At 38.9% G+C, this 20,836-nt stretch overlaps 1 long non-coding RNA gene across 1 annotated transcript; it reads left to right on the top strand.

Moving 5' to 3' along the window:
* LOC131007622 (uncharacterized) lies at nucleotides 1-2,687 on the top strand. The gene is made up of 4 exons (XR_009096189.1): nucleotides 1-127; nucleotides 215-295; nucleotides 2,021-2,089; nucleotides 2,523-2,687. It is a non-coding gene; the product is annotated as an uncharacterized LOC131007622 (long non-coding RNA).
* Nucleotides 2,688-20,836: the final 18,149 nt, after the last annotated feature.

Consider the following 20,836-nt stretch of genomic DNA (forward strand, 5'->3'; position numbering starts at 1 on the left):
GCCCAGCCTAAAAGAGGCTGTTAAATCCCTAACACACCTTTGCTGAAACCCATTTCACCATTTCAATTGGCCTTTCACCATTCAACAACTTCAAACTTCTACCTCACATAAGGATTCAAGTGCAGAGGTAAAAATTCAAATCAATTTTTTTTTTCACTTTCTCTCAAGAAGAAGAGCCATTCGTTACAAAAATATTCACGTTCTAAATTTCCAGCCACCAAACAAATCAAAGCAGCACACATTTCAGATCAAGCAACTCGCAATTTCAGACTTGAGCAACTTGAAACTCTTAAAGGTTCCATGTGAACTTTGCTGGTTCCATTTCACACATAAACAATACATGAAATCTCACAACTACCCAACAGAGATTCACGCGCATTCATACATTCACTGAGTTCATTTAATCATTCTTTTATACTGTTAGAAATGGATATTGGGCCCATTCCTCCCTTAAAAGACCTTATAAGGGAGAGGGTTGCCTTACCATATAAAGTGGCTCATGCCACTATCTCCAATTCAATGTGAGACACTTCAATACAACCCCCGCACGCACAGCGTGGACTTTCCCAAACGCCATCTGTTGACAACGATATTGGGGGGCCCATCATTGGATTGGGTTGGCTCTGATACCATGTTAGAAATGGATATTGGGCTCATTCCTCCCTTAAAAGGTCTTATAAGGGAGAGGGTTGCCTCACCATATAAAGTGGCTCATGCCACTATCTCCAATCCAATGTGAGACACTTCAATATATACAAAATACATATTTATGATTGAATAGCTTTTGGAAAGAAAAGAAAAAAAGTGAACTTTTGAAGCTATGTTTTCCTTCTTTTTTTTTCTGTTGGTATCGTGTGTGTGGTGGGCCGAGTCGAGCGGCGTCGGGATGGCGGCGAGCTCGCTGCCGGCCATCCGGCCGAACGTAGGAGAGGAGGAGGCACCGGAGTGCACAGAGGAGAGAGAGAGAGAGAGAGAGAGAGAGAGAGAGGGCTGTCAGTGAGTTTGGGGTTGGGGTTTTCAGAGGGAGAAAGGGGCGGCTACGGCGGCCATGGTGGTGGTGGCTGTCGCCGGAAAATTTTGAGGGAGGAGGCGACAACATTTTCAGTGTGTGAGTGTGCGTGTGGGGAGGTGAGGAAGAAAGAGAGACCAAGGGCTCGGGAGAGGGAAGTCAGGGATGGCGGCGGCGGCGGCCGGAGGACGGCGCTGCTGCCGTCCGCCGGAGGAGAGAAGAGGGCAAGAGGGAGGCTGCTGCGCTTATTTGTGTGTTTTGTGTGTGTGTGAGTATGTGTTTTAAAAAGAAGAAGAAAGAGTTTGGGCCTTGCCCTTATTAATTTGGGGCCTCTTATGGTCTATGAATTCTTTTCATTTGGGCTCAGATTTTTTTTAAAAAAAACTTGAGCCTTATTATGTAATCAAGTGGACTACCTCATTTAATTATTTGGGCTCTGTTATGAACTGCATATCTTATTTAAATTGGGATTCAGATTTTAATTAATTGGCACTTTTATTTTTTTTTTAAGAGTATGAGTTGCCCTTATTTGATTATTGGACTTGACTTTTAATTTAAGGAGTTAAACTCATTTTATTTATTAATCTGAGTCTAATTTATTTAATTATTGAGCTTGACATGTATTTAGATTTGATTAATAAATTGCTTTAATGAATGATTGCATAATATTATATATTAATATTATGTGCATATATTAAGTACAATTACTTATTATATGAGTTGAGCATGAAATGATTTGCATTATATATTTTGGTAATAAAATCATTTATGATTTAATTGGTTTGATTTATAAAATCAATTATTAGGGATAAATGAGTAAGGATATTGTTGGTGTCCTTAACTCAAGAATCTAGTTTTCAATTATTTATTAAATTTTGAAAACCCGGCTAAGTGAATCATATAATATTAAGCGTTTCACTATAAGATTAAGGTTTATTTTAGGACTATAAGCACTATAAGATTAAGGTTTATTTTAGGACTATGAGTTTAAGTTGAGAACTTATCTTGTAGGACCTACAGAAGAGGATACTTAGGTTCCTGATCAGCTCAGTTAAATTATTTGGATTGTCTCCAAATCAGGTGAGGCTTTATTTACGAAATGTATGTTGAGCTAATAAGCTCGCTTTTATGAGACGTTAAAGTGGATGGTTCATGCTTAAAATATTTTTGCTCTCTATTGGTTATTGCTTCTACCAGAACATTGTTGGCTTCGCCAACCAGAACTTTGTTAGCACTGCTAACCAGAATTGTGTACGTACACCAGAACCTGTTGTCTCGAGAGATTCGGTGACAACAAGTTGTAGATAGCATGCCCAATAGATGAGCCACGAAAATATGAGCTCAGATTATTTTCGTATGCATGGAATGACTCACTTTAAAAACATTTTGTGTTATACTGTTTAAGGCATGAATTATCTTTTTCAGTAAATAATTTTTAAAATGTTTTTAAACGGCTCAACCCACCGAGTACACTAGTACTCAGCCCTGCAATTGTTTTCAAAACCTTTTGCAGATTGAGCAGCTGGTGGTGACATGCGAGGCTGAGGAAGAGTTGTTGCCATGGATTTTGAAGAAATGATATGTTTACTTCCGCTGAAATAAATTCACTTAGTGAATATTGTTTGATGCCTAACTATGTTAATACTTTTATTCATATTTTTAATATGAATTTCACTCTCCATCACTTTTCTAGTTATTGTTTTCCATATCTATTATATGCTTAGTATGAGACGTTGTCTTCGATCCTGATAGGGAGAATAATTATGTTATAATGTTGTACTTGTTTTCATTTAAATACGGCATAATGCCCAACCCTCAGGGCATATTACCTATTTTATTCAAGTAAAGCTTAGTAGTCCTGTCACATAGCCCATTTCTTTTTCTCCCGGGAAATTAGGGCTGTTACAGTATGTATTTAGGAATCCAATTATTTTGTATAGAAAACGTAATGAAGATTTTGGGTGTGTGGGAGGTTTTAATGTTGTTGAAATATAAATTTTATGAAAAAAAGAAAAAAAAATTAAGAAACCCTAAAAACCACATAGACGCTAAGGGTCATGCCCTATACTATAAGGGTGTGTTTGTTTTGAGGTCTAAGTATGGATGATTCGGAGTTCTGTATGGGATGATCGACTGCAGATTACAGAAAAAAATAGGGATCCCAAAAGATATATAGATCCATATAGGTTTTGAGATTCTTAAAATTATTTAATATAGCTTAGTGGTAAAAGGATTTGTTTTTTCAAAGTGAAGGCATTGTGGCCCAACGTTTTGTGTGAATTACTTAGTTTTTATATGTTTATTAAGGGGCCGTTTGATTTGCAGTTTAGGATTGATTAGGATTAAAATTATCTTGAGAAATTAGTGTGGATTTATATGGATTTATATTATTTCATGGGTGTTTGATATCATGGCTACTTAATCCTATATTATGTTTGATATCCATAGGATTATGTTGGATTATATTATCTAATACCAAAATTATCCTCACATAATTTTAAAAATATCATGTGTGTTAGGTCCGGGGGGTCTCGAATAGGTGTATGGGGGGGAGGGGAATACACCTATAGGCTATTTTTAACTATCTACCGACCTCAATCAGAGGAATCTCAGTCAGAGATAGAAAAGAAACTTTGCATGCAAACCAGACACCTGTTTAACCGAAATTAGTTTTGACCAACAGGGTTGACGACTGATACTGAAAGCTTTTCAGTAAAGAGTTATCAGTTAAGTCACTAGAACTTAACTGATCCACGTAAGGGCTTCAGTCGTGTTTGCAACGATAGGGATGATATCTCTCTTCCTTACTATCAGAAGATAGTTCAGTCAGATTGATATCACACGCAGCAGAAATTAAACTTAGTTTCGAATAGCCTCGGTGGAGCAGATAGTTGGATTAGGATTTCTCTTTGCTGTTAGTCAGTGTTCAGTTTTATCAATTGAAATAGCACAGATATGAAAGTAAAACTGAAAGCTGTAAATAACACAGAGACTTTTACGTGGTTCGGAAAAACTCTTTCCTACATCCACGGCTGGTTGATCAGACCAACAATCCACTCCGCAAGTGCTTGCCTGGTGCACTGCAAACCGTAAACTGAAGATAAACTCTCTTCAGCACCTACACACCTCGCGTAGGATTTCAGCACCTACACAACTCGCGTAGGATTTCCCTGCTAAGCACACCTCGTGCTCAGACTTCCCTTTCAGAGTTCAGAGTACCTTCCTGAACTCCGAGTCACTCAAACACTCTTATGGGGGAGAGGTTTAAACGAGTGCCAACTATACTTACAAAGAACAAGTTCTTTGAAGCAAGTTTGACCTTTGGCTTCTGGGTACACAGAATATATGCCTAGGGTCTAAGAGAATGTATGTAATCAGCAGTGACTGATTTTGGCTTTGGAATTCTCTTCTTCGATTCAAGCTTTGAGCGGTTAAGCTTTAGGCTGAGTAGCTATTTCGGCAGAGCTTCAGCTTATGTCGTTGAATCGGTGAAGATTGAAGTGATCCTCGAGCGCTATTTGTAGGAGAACTCTTGAATAGATCCGTTGGCGTAAATCGTCCTCAAGATTTCTTCCGTTGGAGAGCAATTCGAATTTGGGCTGAGGCTTCAATCTTCGAGGTTCCTTGTCTGTGTGGAAACGGCTCTCTTTGAAGGACAGGAGATGTAACATCTCTAAAAAGTAGCCACCAGATAGGAATGACCTCTGCAGAGATAAGATATTGAGATATCTCTGCATTTAATGCGGCTGTACTTTGAGCGTACGTGGCTTCCTCTGAACGTTGGAAGATCAGCCCTAGGAGGAATGTTCAACTGATACTTGACTTTAGTATCAGTCTATGGCGCGCATTAAATAATCAGTCTTCAACTGATTCTTCAACTGACACTTCAGTTGGTAACTCCAGTCTTCAGTCTTCAGTCTTCATTCTTCAGTCTTCAGTCTTCAGTCTTCGACACCGCAACTAAACTAGAAACGAACTCTAACACTTGAGTTCAAAACGATTCTAGTCTATTACATTTAAGTCCTATGAATTTTGGTATCATCAAAATAAGGGTTAGGATATTCCACAAGGTTCCCAACAATTTCCCCCTTTTTGATGATGCCAAAACCACACAGCTGTTCTAGACAATAAAAAGACTGAGCTCTCAGTACAAGTTCTAGACAAGGAGTGAAAACAGTTCCCCCTTAACAATAGAACCTAAACAACTTGTACTTAGAGCAAGAACGAAAACAGTTCTAAACACAGAACTTAAAGAAGACAGAAAAACCATAAATCAGAGCCTGGACAAAGAGTCATTGTCTTCAGGGTGAGATCAATAAGAAGTTGTTCTTTTTTATAAATGAGAGACTAATAAAGCATCAGTCTAAGATTACATCTTGGGAACATAAAAAGAACATTACAGAGTATTGCCATCTTACTTAAGGTACTTGATTGTAGAGTTTGAATACTGCTTCCCATACCTTTCTGGCTTCTTTAGAGTCTGGATGGAAGTTCCAGATTCTGCAGACGGCTCTGAATTCTTTCTTGATCTTCTCTCTGTCAACACCATTCCTGAACCTTGGTGGAGCTGCTACTTTCTTCTGAGGGTCAGGTATGCTTTGTCCATAAGCCTTATGAGCTTCCAACATTTGATGAACAGGTTCTTGTTCTTGTAAATGCATCAGGAAGTACTTCCAGGCTTCATTCCTGCGCTCCTTTTAGCCTTGAATATTCGCAAACACCATCCATTTGGTGTAGCGTTCCTTGAGTTGTTCCCACCAATCATTCAGCTTTGATGGTATCCATTTATCTGGTCGCTCAAACTTTTCCAGATGAGATACAATCAGTCCACTCTTGAGATAATGCTCAAGCTTTTGACTTTCCTTTAGAGTTGAGATGAATTCGACCATTTTCTTCTTCTTCAGTTCTGATTCACTTGAAGAGCTTTCTCTGCCTCTCTTTCTGCTAGCTTCAACTGAGGTGAAAGTGGGGGCGACTCTTGCCGTGATTTCCTCAGCCCTGTTTTCCATCCTGTTGAAAACAGCGGGGAGCATGTCCGCTTCTTTTTGCATACGCCTCAATATATCCTCTTCCCCCGTTTTTGGCATCAGCTGGAGGAAGTCGGCTTTGTAGCTCTTGAAAATCAGTGAACATTTTCTGAACGAGAGCGGTGTCAGGAGATTCTTTGGTTTGTTGGAGTTCCCTTTCCACCTTTGCTAGTCGTTCCATTCTAGGCTGTACCGTCGTTGCAACGAGATCCTGGACCTCGGTTCTTGGCATGAACGTCTTTAGGAACTCAAGTTCCATTTTCTCGAGCTGTGTAGTTAGACGAACATAGTGTGTCTTCCTTTCAATCTCTGCTTCGAGAAAGAGAGTGTAGAGTTCCTCGTGCCCCTTCTGAACTTTGGGGAAGCCAATCTTTGTATCAATCATTTCAAGCTTGTAATTGATCAGAGAATCTTTTTGTGCCTTTATCTTCAGCTTGATCTCATTGATTAACCCGGCATGATGGATCATATCAGCGGTTGCCTGTTCTCCGACTTCTTTGAGCTTTTTCACAAACTTTTCACCATAGATTTGCTGTCGTTCGAGCTCGTGTTTAAGCGAATCGATTTCAAGCCTTTGATCAGCAAGCTGATTCAGCAGTACATCCATTGGTTTTTCTTCATCATCAGCGATCCTTAATAGATGTCTGCGTGGCCGATTATGTTTCCAGAGGGTAAGGCGCTCATCAGTTTCTTCATCCGAATCAAATAGAACAGGTCCTTCTGGACGAGGAAGCTCAACGTGTTCTATTGGAGTATCTGATTCGTCAGGAAAGTTCTACTCTTGCTGACGCTCTTCATCAGTCTTGGATGTGGAGGCCTCAGCTTGATTGGATGCGGCAGGGCAATCTGTTCTTTCTTCAATAGATTGCGGAATCTCTTGTTCTTGACTGATGTTTTGACCTTCAGGTGGAATTGCCTCATCAGTGTTTAAGAGTGTTGATGAAGTCGGCTGAGACTTCAAGATGTCGTCAACTTGTTCTGGATCAGCATTGTCTGCTGATCTCTCCTCTTCTACTGGAGAAGGAGCATCAACTGCAGTGATGCTCGTCAGGTCCGTTTCAGCAGTCAATGTCGAATGAGTGGATGGTAGCTCCGGTTGACTGATTGAGTCAGTCATTGGTTGATCATTAAAGGCAGAATCAACAGCAGCTTCCTCCGGTTGTGAATTTTCATTAATAGGAGAGTTGTGAGCTGCAATTACTTCCTCTATGACGAGAGGCTCGTCCAATACCTTTGATGTCCCGGCATCGTTGCTTAGTGGCAGAAGGCGACTGAATTGTTTGGACGAGTTCAAGTAATTCATGGCAAAACTGTCAAAGTCATGAATTACGTCCCAAACATGTTCAATTTGAAAGAGGCTGATAAGAGTAGCCTCTTCCATCTCAAACGAGTCTTCAGCTTCAGGGCAGCAGAGACTTTTGATTTTTGGACATGGCGCTGTCTTCAGAAGAGTATACGTGAGAAGTCTATGAAGATCCCGGTAGACTTCTAGAGACGTATCAACATCACCAATTATGCGTCGTAGGCGATTGGTGGCAATTTGTTGAACTTCAGACTGAAGTTCAACAGCTTCTTGAGTACCTTTGAAGATGAAGGTGGAGGCTGGTTCTGATGCAGTTTCCATAACTGCTTTGCCTTTGGATCTTGGAGAGAATTTCCAAGGCATCTTAGTTGGTATAAATGGTTTCTTGGGAAGGATTGTACGAACACGTCGTGGCACATTTGTGCGAGGATTTGAAGGAGGTGAATCAGGGGCTTCAGAATCAGATGATGGAGGAGAAGAGATATCGATTACCTTTGCCTTCGAGGAAGGTTTGGTATCTCTTTTGGCAATTTTGAAGAGACGCAGGCTGTCTGTGAATCTGATCATCTTAGGCCATTGCACATACTTGTGCGTCTTTGTCCCCTCGATGATGATCTGGGATACCCTGTTCTCCTATCGGACCATCGTTGACGGTCGTGTGTTGTGGGCTTCATTGTAAAGAAGCTTCAGGTAAGCTTCTTCCCAGTTGAAGCACTCCTTCTTCATAAGAGCAACCATGACATTCTTCTGCGGTTGAGAGGCTTTGTCTGGAGTTCCTGTAGCACCTATCCAGCACTTCTGGATAATTTTGCCCAACGTGGCAAATTTTGGATGAAGATGAGATAGAGTGATCTGACTCTTTGTTGATTCAGATTTATCCTTCAGTGCAGTCTTGAGGGTTTCATTTGCTTCATCATCAGTCAGTGAAGAGAGTAGAAATCCGTTGTATGGGAGATTGAACAATTCCCTGACAATTTCAGAGACGTTGAGAGTCTCTTCAAAGCATTTTGCTCCATCGATGATGCTGACCTTTGAGATTAGTACTCCGGACTTGATGAATTTGAGATTTTTGTAGAATTCTCTGACAGCTTCATCGAGTAAATAATTTGGTTCACTTGTGACAAACTTTTTCCAACCATTCTGGCGAAGTATTTCAGAGACCTTCGTAAATTCCGGCTTCTTTTCAAATGATTCCTCATGCACTGTCTGTTCATATCTGACTTCTTTCTTCATTGAAGCTTTCTTCTCGTTGTCAGTCTTCTTCATGTTAGTATTGGCCATCTTGAATAGAATATCTGTGAAGAGAAATTTTGCAGAAAGCGATCTCACAGTAGATTGCTGTGGATTTAGAAAGTTAGAGAGAAAGAGCAAAAGTGATGGAGAAGGTGGAATAGCAGTAGTAATGGAGAAAGTGTGATCGTGGGAGATGAACAGTTTCCTAGGGTAGTCGAAAAGACGTGGGCGCGGTTTGAAATAATCGCGCTAAATCAATTATAATAAATTTTGATGTCCGTAGTAAGTGCCTGACAATAAAATGCCTAGAAAAATGAGATATGCACTGATATAGAATATTTGTCATAATCACTTGCCGTAAATAGGCGGCGAATAGTGCCTGCAATGATTTGAAAAGATATGCGTAAAAGGAGATTTTGGAAATTAAAAGATTAAAGAAGAACACAATATCACCAGTTAACCAAAATCTCACCTAGGCCCTATTTTCATTTAGTCCAAGAAAATGATACGAACAAGTTCCCAACAAATAGTAAGGACAAACAGTCAAGTACTGAAAAAGCTTAAACAGTGTTCCCCCTAAATAAGATAACCTATATTCATCAAGTGAAAAATAGGCAAAGAACAAAAACTGGATAAGCATGAATCTTTATGATCAAAGTACAAATCAAAATGAACCAAGAATGCAGAAGATCATAACAAGGAAGGGCTAGCTAAGACAAACTAAGAACATCATATACAAAATAATGAGTTTCTGTTTAGATGACATTCCTTGTTCTTTCTTAGTCCTTAGTTGATGCGGAGTTGTTTGCTTGGCTTCCTTGGAGGACTTTCTTTTGGTTCTTCAGTCAGCTTCCCTTTTCCTTTCCTGTCCTCTTCTAATGTGTCCTTGTCATCAGACTCGGGGACATTGCTGACTTTGTCCTGGATGTCCAGTTGTTGTGGAAGATGAGTGACAGTTGATTCCAGAATCGCGATCTTGACTCTTAGCTCATATGAAACTTCTTCTTGAATGAGCATCCTTTCTTCCAGCATCTGGACTCTTTCATCAGTGGTAGTTTCAGTAGGCTCTTGTTCTTCAGCTTGTTTTTCTTCTTCTGTTGCTTTGGCTGAAGCCGACTGATGAGGTGGAATTTCATGGTGGACTTCAAAGTCCTCATCATTGTCTTCTTTGAGAAGACCTCTGGAAGTGAGGTACAGTCTGAAGTTGGGTGCCCAGTCGTGGATGCCATCCCAAACATTTGTGACTCTGAACTTCTCAAAGATGCTGTTCTCCAAAGCTTCTATCTCACCATCAGTGAGAACTTCATCAATCTCTTTGTATTGTGATTTGGGTAGGGTTTTGATGAAGATATAGAAGAAATAGCTGACGAGTGCTTGAAACTCTTCAGGATTCAGGGAGGCAAAAACTGTGGGAAAAAGGGTTGTGACACAGTGTTCGGACAGTTGTGTCACGAAGCTTTTGAGAAGGGCCTTTTGATTGACAAAGATTGAGGATGAGGATGCAGCATTGTCGTTAGAGACTTCATCAAACTTTGCCTTCTTGTTGAACCCTTCAAGACAGTAATGGAAGAAACCTCTGAGAGGAAGTTCTTCAGATTCTGTTTTTCTGTCAAAGGTTGCTCGAGTCTCCTCTGACGGTTGATTTTCTTCATCTGCTGGAGTGACAGATGGAGTCTGTTGTTGAGGAGTTTCTGTGCTCGGCATTGGAACTTCTTCAGAAGATTTTGGAGCATCTTCTTCATGTTCTTCATTGTGGGATTTCTGAGGAGTGTCCAATGAGATCTTGACTGGAGACGACACGCTTTCGAACTTTCTTTTGGTTGAGCCTCGAGTCTTGTATCGTGGCTCGGAAGAAAGGAGAGGAATTTCAGTCGAGATGCTGAAATTTCCTCTGAGTGAACTTTTCTGTTTTTCAAACAGATGGATGGTGGAAGACACTTGAGTAGTGTTCTTCCAGTAGCAAGTAGTCCCTTAGCACTATGGAGGATAAGTGCTGAGACTCTTGTTCCTTGATGCAGATGTCTGGTGGAGTGAGACTCTTTCTTCTCTTCAGTGAGGATCTGAATGTAGGCCTTCTCCCAGTTGAATGGGCCTTTCTGCATCAGGGCGATCAACACAAGTTTGTGTGGTCTTGAGAGGTGACCATGGGATCCAAGAGTGCCAAACCAGCATCTCTTGATCATCTTCGCAATGGGTCTGAGATGAGTATGGATTCTTGAAATGCTCAGTACATTTGTGATGATGCGATCGGTAGGTGCATTGCTTGTCAGTGCTTCCCTCATGTGCTCAGTGGCTTCTTCGTCGTTGAAGAATGGGGTTGGTCCATCAGTTGGGAGATTGAACATATCTCTCACTGCTTCAGATATGTTGATGGACATCTTGGTTGATTCTGAGAAATCTTCACTTGTAAACACAGAAATCTCTGTTTTGAGTTCACCAGTCGATTCATCGGTCTTGATGTTGTCGTAGAACTCTCGGATGATCGGTTTGTCGAGAAGGAAACTTGGTGAGCATTGGACGAACTTCATCCATCCATGTCGTCCTAAGATCTCATCGATCTTTTTGAAATCAGCAAACTGTTGAAGTGACTCCAGTGTTGCTACAGATTCGTAACACACAACTTGTTGTGATGCTGATTTTCCCATATGGATTTTCTGAGAGGTTTTCTGCAAAAGTCTTGAAGATTGATTCTCACAGAGAAGAAACTGTGGATTCTTGCTGTTAGTCTTGCAGAAAAAGGCACACTCAAAAATTTGCACACAAAGATTTCTCTGAGATTGAGTAAATCTTTGGTCGAAGATGAAACGTTTTTGAAGAAGGTGTGAGAAGACGTGCAAGAGGCGGTTTCAATAATCATTTGAAATCCGTGCAAATGGAATCGTGCCACGTGGATCACTCCGCTTGTTAGTAAAAAGGGCGGGTTCGTGTGATCGTGTGACAACCGTTCTTAACGCAAATGTGCACGTGTCTATATAAAAAAATGAGAAGAAAGGCATTTAGACAAGTCAAATTTAAGCACAATACAGCCAAGAGTATTAAAGAGAAGTAGTCATAGATACAAATGAAATGTTGAGGGAGGCTTACACAGTGATTGACACTAGTTTTGTCATTGATTGAAGTGTAAGTTCCCCCTGAGTTTTATGACTGATTCTCCTTGGATTTTGAGTCCGTTGGCTGTTGTTGCACGCTTCTTTCTCGTTCTATCTTTCTTCTGTGCAGTAGTGATTCCTCACGAATCACTCTTTCAAAAACTTCTGACGCCGCTTTGAATTATGTCTCTGTTTCCTTGAGACGTTGAAGAAGTTCTTGTTTCTGAGACTGAAGAAGTTTCAGTCTGTTGATCAGTCTGTGCTCCTGTACATCTCTTTTGTCTGCTTCGTCTTCATCTGAAACGAAGTGGAGCCTGATGATCCTTCGAGCATCTTGCACACGATCAATCTCTTTGAGGATCTGTCTGTGCTCCCTAAGGAGATCTTCAAATCTCGATCTTAGGTGTTGATACTCTAGTCGCATTTGATCATATCTGCTTGAATCTTCTGGTTGTGAGTGAGTTGGACTTATGTTCTCTTCTGGAAAGATGAATCTTTCTTCTTCATCGGAGTCCAATGATCCCAACTCAAATCCGCTGATTCCTCGAAAATATTTATGAACATAATCGCTGGAGGAATCCTTCTTGTTCCTGTACATGGTTAGAGAAAGCAGGAGAAGCACACAGGAAACAGGAAAAGGACACAACCAAGCAGATACAAGAGTAATCTCGAGAAGAGATTTTTGATCAAAAACAACGTCACCCCCAAGAGGATCTAGTTCAAGTAGGAACTAGTCAGATACAGATAGTTCTTGCGAACAACCTGCTCTGATACCAATTGTTAGGTCCGGGGGGGTCTCGAATAGGTGTATGGGGGGGGGGGGGGATTACACCTATAGGCTATTTTTAACTATCTACCGACCTCAATCAGAGGAATCTCAGTCAGAGATAGAAAAGAAACTTTGCATGCAAACCAGACACCTGTTTAACCGAAATTAGTTTTGACCAACAGGGTTGACGACTGATACTGAAAGCTTTTCAGTAAAGAGTTATCAGTTAAGTCACTAGAACTTAACTGATCCACGTAAGGGCTTCAGTCGTGTTTGCAACGATAAGGATGATATCTCTCTTCCTTACTATCAGAGGATAGTTCAGTCAGATTGATATCACACGCAGCGGAAATTAAACTTAGTTTCGAATAGCCTCGGTGGAGCAGATAGTTGGATTAGGGTTTCTCTTTGCTGTTAGTCAGTGTTCAGTTTTATCAATTGAAATAGCACAGATATGAAAGTAAAACTGAAAGCTGTAAATAACACAGAGACTTTTACGTGGTTCGGAAAAACTCTTTCCTACATCCACGGCTGGTTGATCAGACCAACAATCCACTCCGCAAGTGCTTGCCTGGTGCACTGCAAACCGTAAACTGAAGATAAACTCTCTTCAGCACCTACACACCTCGCGTAGGGTTTCCCCACCTACACACCTCGCGTAGGATTTCAGCACCTACACAACTCGCGTAGGATTTCCCTGCTAAGCACACCTCGTGCTCAGACTTCCCTTTCAGAGTTCAGAGTACCTTCCTGAACTCCGAGTCACTCAAACACTCTTATGGGGGAGAGGTTTAAACGAGTGCCAACTATACTTACAAAGAACAAGTTCTTTGAAGCAAGTTTGACCTTTGGCTTCTGGGTACACAGAATATATGCCTAGGGTCTAAGAGAATGTATGTAATCAGCAGTGACTGATTTTGGCTTTGGAATTCTCTTCTTCGATTCAAGCTTTGAGCGGTTAAGCTTTAGGCTGAGTAGCTATTTCGGCAGAGCTTCAGCTTATGTCGTTGAATCGGTGAAGATTGAAGTGATCCTCGAGCGCTATTTGTAGGAGAACTCTTGAATAGATCCGTTGGCGTATCTGATTGAAGACTGAAGATTGAAGATTGAAGTGATCCTCGAGCGCTATTTGTAGGAGAGCAATTCGAATTTGGGCTGAGGCTTCAATCTTCGAGGTTCCTTGTCTGTGTGGAAACGGCTCTCTTTGAAGGACCGGAGATGTGACATCTCTGAAAAGTAGCCACCAGATAGGAATGACCTCTGCAGAGATAAGATATTGAGATATCTCTGCATTTAATGCGGCTGTACTTTGAGCGTACGTGGCTTCCTCTGAACGTTGGAAGATCAGTCCTAGGAGGAATGTTCAACTGATACTTGACTTTAGTATCAGTCTATGGCGCGCATTAAATAATCAGTCTTCAACTGATTCTTCAACTGACACTTCAGTTGGTAACTCCAGTCTTCAGTCTTCAGTCTTCATTCTTCAGTCTTCAGTCTTCAGTCTTCGACACCGCAACTAAACTAGAAACGAACTCTAACACTTGAGTTCAAAACGATTCTAGTCTATTACATTTAAGTCCTATGAATTTTGGTATCATCAAAACAAGGGTTAGGATATTCCACAAGGTTCCCAACAATGTGTGTCCACCATTACTTGGGCATTTTGCATCGATATGCGTGAGGAAGGGTAGCAGAATTTTTATCCAACTTCTCAGTATTAAATTTATCCGAGGGGGGTGAGCGGATTATTTGTATGGGTTAATCCCACAAAATAGCATGGAGAAGTAGGATTAAGTAGGAGTTGACCATATTAACTGCACATGATATCAAACATCACACTAATATGTATTAATTTAATTTATCCTACCTATAAACCCATATCAAACATGCCCTAAGTAGTAATCGACAAAAAGATATGTTATCTAGTCAAATATTTATGATCTATAATTTTTTTTAATTCTCACTATTAATAAAGAGTCTAAATTTTAAAAATTTGCATAGGGCCTACGTTATCTTAGCCCTCCCTCTGAATATAAGGAAGGGATGAACTCCAGTTACTTCCTTACACTTCCTTCTTAGCTTAATTTGACATAATAAAAAAATTGGACAAACAATAAAAAATTTCGGGCAACACCTTTTCTCTTAAGCAATGTATAATTTTATATCTAAGAAAAAGTATTACTGTATAATTTTATATCACCTTATAAAGAGTGAATAAATATATTATTAATCAAAATAAATAAGATATAAAAAATTTAACCCTCACTTTAAACCATAAATTTATATCTCATTTGACAAATGGAATCATGGATTGAACATGACGATAAAAAGAAATTTGTTATCCATGAAATCACGCTGCTAAAGGATGATTTTTTTGGTTTCAAGTCAGTCAAAAAAACAAGGACTCCTCACAATTCACAAATACGGAAATAAAGCTATTCGATGCAAAATTATTTGGTATTGTTTCTAAATCGGATCAATCTAGTAATCAAAATGCAACCCGGAATTGAATTAAACCTAGTTTAGCCCATGAAATAACACATCCCAAAACTAATACTACTATATGTTTGCAATAAGCCCACAATGAAGGGCCCATAAATGGTACTAAAATAAAAAGCTAGCTTTGTTGTTTAATGAACAATATCTTGAAAGAAAATAACAATAATGATGAATATCTATGTAGGCCCATTAGACCCACCCAACTATTTTTTGTCTACAGTCTTTTCTAAATACACGTTCAAATTTCAAACACTTGATTGTTACAATCTCTTTCACCCAATATTTTTCTTCTTAAAGAAATGTGTTAATGATTCAAAAATGACATCATGCTTCGAGCATTCTTAAACCTTAAATATAAATGCCCCAGAAATGAATAGGTGCAAAGTACTGTTCCTTGAGATGGTGGAGTGTTTCAGTGCGTTGTGTAGATCCCGGAAAGAGGCTTCATGAATATCCATGAGTATCTTTGTATAATTGTATATTATTTCTTTAAAAGTTTCTGCAAATGTTTGGGATTAAGAAAATACGTAAATTCTAAATTCAAAAATCAAATATATACATTGCACCTTTGGCCATTGAAATTAAATGTCAATATTATTGCAGAAATCCTGTGATCGTTTGTATACTTTTGGAAATCAATACAACGATGTCGTAACTTTGTCACACAGAGACACTTATATAGTAAATATAATACACCTTTACATAAAATAATTTATATCCATTTATTATTATTGGAGAGATACATAAGAGTATATATACTAGTCCGGACTGAGTTGAGTATTGTCAAAGCTTAAACTTGACATCACTGTTGAACCGACCTCAAATTTTATTTACCGAACATTTCAAAATGTGAACCTCATCCAAATCTAAACAATTCTAAAAGATTTGAACTTTAATATTTATTATTTTTGAATAAATTAAATAATTCATAAAGTTATACTCTCTTTTTGTGGTTGAATAAAAGTGATGGGTATATGTGGTCGAATAAGTAAATAAATTAAGATATTTTTTTTGAATCAAATACAAATAAATTGATATATTAAGTGTTCGTTTGCTTGACAGTTTAATATGTTTGATTGAAATGTTTTACTCCCTTCATCTAGCAAAAAATAGGGTACAATTACTATTTTTAAAATGGGGCATTTTCTCTTTTAACATTTTTAGTATAACCCAACCCAATATATAAATGAAATATGATTATTTTTTGTGGACATCCCAAAATAAAAAATGATGATTATTTTTACATAACGAAGGGAGTACTAAACTTTATTATTATCATATAACTACTTAAATTAGAGTCTTAATAAACTCAATACTAAACTATGACAAAATAATACAAATTATACCAAATTAATAACTCTATATATTCAAACTAACTCAATTAATGTGTTTATTCATGAACTAATACGTGGAGCATTGCCAAATTCAATCTTAATGCATTAATGAGCGCAAACTTACTTTTATCAAGTCTAGATTTGAAGACTGACAATTAGTTTGGCTCTATTTGGAGAATCCATATAATGGTCCGCTGTAAACAACGCATCATTTTTTTTTCGTTTATGGTGTCATTTAGAATATATAGCAATATGTTAGCACAATAATATAAAGAAACGCGATATAAAATTATCTTCTGCAGTCAATTACCAATTTAGTTAAATTGAGGTGAAAGTCGACCATCTCCTAATTATTATTTTTTCCTACAATCTATCTGCTAGCTTGATGATTAACCTTTCTTTTTAGTCGTATGATCTAAAGAGAAGTGCAATGGTAGAATTTGGTGGCATGATAACGATTAGATTTTGACATTTAAAATAATATTTAAGTCGTATGATATAAAGAGAATTAGAATGATGAATGAATTGAGAAGAAAAAAAAAGTACAACGATGACTTGTTAAGTTAAATACAACTCTGTCTAGGATGACTGGACTTTTGCGATCGTGATTTTTCCTTCGTAAGTCACGCAAGACTGATAATTTTCTTCTGCGCTCATTAAATAAAAAATAAAAAAATAGAGACTGATAATTTTCCTCTGCTAAAAAAAAAAGACTGATAATTTTCTTTAGGACAAGAAGCCAAGTGATTAGAAATTCAATTAAATAACTATATTAACTTTCTATGGACAAGTCGAGGGAAAAAGTGAGAATCGAACTTTTGGACCTTTCGAAATTCATTTGTCTAAATATCTGATTATTTTCGAATTCATAAAAGAAAGATTACTTAAATGCACGATAATCAATAAATTTAAAAATTACATAATCGTAACGTTTATAGAATTTTGCCAAACTCAAATTATTTTTGGCCTTGCATGTTAAGTTTTATACATGATAAATTAAGACATTATAAAATTACATACATAATATATACGAACATTTGGATATGTCGATTAATACCTGTCATTGTCATGCCTGCTTCAGAATAAGAGGGACCAAAGTGAACTTAATCTTTATAATATAAGAGAAAAATGACCTATTCTATGTGGCATTTTCAAATTCGACAATTTTAAAATCTCTCAATTTTTATTTATTTGTAACTATTTTTTATTTTATAACTATAGATTATATTATCTCCGTCCCATTAACAATAGCTTATTACTGTTCGACACGATTATTAAGTAAAAAAAATGGTGAAATCCACAACCTTTTATGAGAGAATATGATTTTCTTTTTTGGAACAGACCTTTATCATTGGGACAGACAAAAAAGAAAGTTTGTCATTATCAATGGGATAAAAACAATACTCCCTCTGTCCCACTATAAGTGGCTCAAAATTTTTCGGCGCGGGAATAAAAAAGAAGATGTAAATTGGTTAAAAATTGTGGGACCTACACTTTTTAAAGAGTTAAATTTTTCTCTATATGGAAACAAGCCACTTATAGTGGGACGACCCAAAATGGAATACAAGCTACTTTAAGTGGGACGAAGGGAATAATTATTAATGGTATATGAATATCCAATTAATATTATACATATTAATCAATCAATAAATAAAGATATTACAAAAGCATAAATACATTACTCCCTCCGTCCCACTCCAATAGGCTCGTTTTTCTTTTTGGGACGTCACACTCCAATAGACCCAATCTAAAATTAGAAATAATTAGGGCTCTAATTAAAATTATAACTACTTAATTAAAGGAGTTATACACCCCTAATTATAAGTCTCCCTTTCTCTCTTCTTCCTCTCTCAATCATTCTCTTTCCCTCTCAAGAACATAGCCTCAGTCGCTGCCTCAAGACCACAGCCTCCGCCGTTCAACGCCACGGCGCCGTCGGCTCCTCGCCCTCTCCCTCTCGTTCTCACCTTCACTCCCATCTCGATTTCTCTCTCTACGGAAACAGGATGCACGGACACAGCCCCTGATGTGCCGCCGCCGCCTCTCCTTCGTCGGTGGACGGTTCGGAGCCCCCACCGCTGCCGTCTCTAGCAGCGCAAACCCTGGCCGCCTCCACCACGTTCTCCGTCTCCACCGTGTTCTATCGTCTCCACCCTCTACCGCATCCTTCGTCTCCACCCTCCACTCTTGCAGATCTGGAATTTTCTTTCTTAGAGTTTGATTTCTCAGTTCTTGATTTAGGGTTCTTGATTTGGTAGAAAGTTTCTGAAAGTTTGATTTCTCAGTTCTTGATTTAAGGTTCTTGATTTGCAGATCTGAATTTTCTTGATTTAGGGTTCTTGATTTTGTTGCCGAAAGTTTCGTTCTTGATTTTTTGTGAATTTTCTCTCTCATAATTTGCTGGATTGTTGAAGCTTGAAGAAGAATCAAATAAGGGAATTTTCATTCTTGATTTTTGGAATTCTTTTGCTGAGTTGTTGCTAAATTCATTCTAGCTGATTTCTAATCTCATAATGAGATTAGAAAAAAAAATAAGGGAATGTTTAATTGTTTATGTAATACCCCGTTTCCTCGAGCTAAGTTTAGAATAATTTTGAACTTAGATTTAAGATGATTCACGCCGGATTGAGAAAAAGAATTATTTTTAAACAAAAATGATTTACAAAAGCATTTGTAAATGTAGTTATTAAATTTTTATGCATTGCATATTTATTTAATTAAGCATTCAAGCATTTATGTGTGTTGAGATTTATTTCATATTGGGCCTTATGTTTTATTTACATTTGAGTAAATGAATGAAAGCCCAACCCATCTTCACCAAGATATTTCGCTCCATCTCCATCGCCTCACTATTCCCCCTCTTCAAATATACACCTCCTCCACCAACACCCAATTTACTCTCTCTCTCTCTCTCTCTCTCTCAATTCACTCACTTCTCTCTCTCGTTCCAACACCCGAAGAGAACTTCAAGAACAGCAGCAACCATAACTCTCGATTCACACAGCAGCCCAGCAGATTCAAGCCAAGGTTTCACCTTTAACTCCCCTGCTTCTTCACTTCACTTTTCGATTAGGAAACACAAATTTATGTTCATCTTTTTGTGTGTTTATATGTATCTTAGCTGCATAACTTTTGAAAGAAAAGAAAAAGGTAGAGTCTTGATTTTTGTTGCTTAAGAGTCGTGCCTTGTACGTGTTGTTTTGTGGAGTGTTAGTTGTGTGGGTGGGTCAGTCGAGAGTAGATGCGAGTTGAGGGTGGCGGCCGTGGCTTGCTGCGGTTGCCGGAAACAGAGGGAGGTGACGGCGCTTCGTCGTTGCCAAGGAGGTGATCGGCATGAGCAGTGCTAGTGGGCTGAGAAAGAGAGAGTCGGAGGGTGTTTAGAAGTTGGGAGATGAGAGTAGAGAGCTGGGCAAAGCTGGGTAGAGCTGGGAAAGATAGAGCTGGAAAGCCAGAGTTGGGAAGGCCAGAGCTGGAAAGGCCAGAGCTCGGAGGCCAGAGCTGGAAAGGCCAGAGCTCGGAGGCCAGAGCTGGTAAAGCCAGAGCTGGGAAAGAGCAGAGCTGAAGAGCAGAGCTGACCGGTAGAGCTGAATAGCAGAGCTGACAGGCAGAGCTGAAGAGCAGAGCTAGATTGCAGAGTAGAGCTAGATCGCAGAGCAGAGCTAGATTTGCAGAGCAGAGCTAGACTGCAGAGTAGAGCTAGATCGTAGAGCAGAGCTAGATTTGCAGAGCAGAGCTGGGTTACTAGAGCTGAGAGACCAGAGCTGGGAAACCCGAGCTGTAGAATAGAGCTGGGATAGCCAGAGCTGGTAGAGACCAGAGCTGGTTAACGTAGCAGAGCAGAACGGAGTAGAGCTTATGTGCATATTTTAAGTAAACACTTATATGCTTAAGTTTGAAATAAGTCATGCATTGCATCATGATTTAATTGGTTATTTATAATTCCAATTACAAAAGAAAGATGAGTAAGAATATTGTTGGTGTTCTTAACTCAAGAGAAATGTTTTCAATTTTTATTCATTAAATTTTGAAAAACCCGGCTAAGTGAATCATAGAATGTTAAGCACTTTACTGTGACTTGAGTTCAGATTTAAGAGACCTATTAAGAATAGATTTCTTGTAGGCTTTGAACGTCAGGAGGATTAGCACTGCTATTCCGATTCAGAGATAAGTTAAACGACATGCTTTGCCTAAACAGGTGGGCTTATTTTCCAAATGTATGATTGAGCTAATGAGCTTAAATGTTCGTGAAATATAAACTGTTTATCCAATAAAATATTTTTGTGCACTCTACCATGTTTAAGGCTCGCCACAACGAATCTATGGAGGTTCTCTTATAGCCTAACACGTTATTTGAGAATTGTGTACACTTGTTAGCTGACTCGGTGGGTTGATCTCCAATTGGGTACTAACCAGATGCGTTATAAGGGTGCTCGACGGGATGTGTTCCGGAGCATAGAAATGATAGGCCTGTCTGGATTAATTTCCGAGGTTTATTATACTTGTCTGGGTTACGCCCTCAGTTCAAGTCAGTGGGAGCAGAGATCTGTCGGGGACTAAATGGTCCGGGATCACA

Source organism: Salvia miltiorrhiza, chromosome 2 (genome assembly GCF_028751815.1).
Source record: "Salvia miltiorrhiza cultivar Shanhuang (shh) chromosome 2, IMPLAD_Smil_shh, whole genome shotgun sequence".
NCBI classification, from domain to species: domain Eukaryota; kingdom Viridiplantae; phylum Streptophyta; class Magnoliopsida; order Lamiales; family Lamiaceae; genus Salvia; species Salvia miltiorrhiza.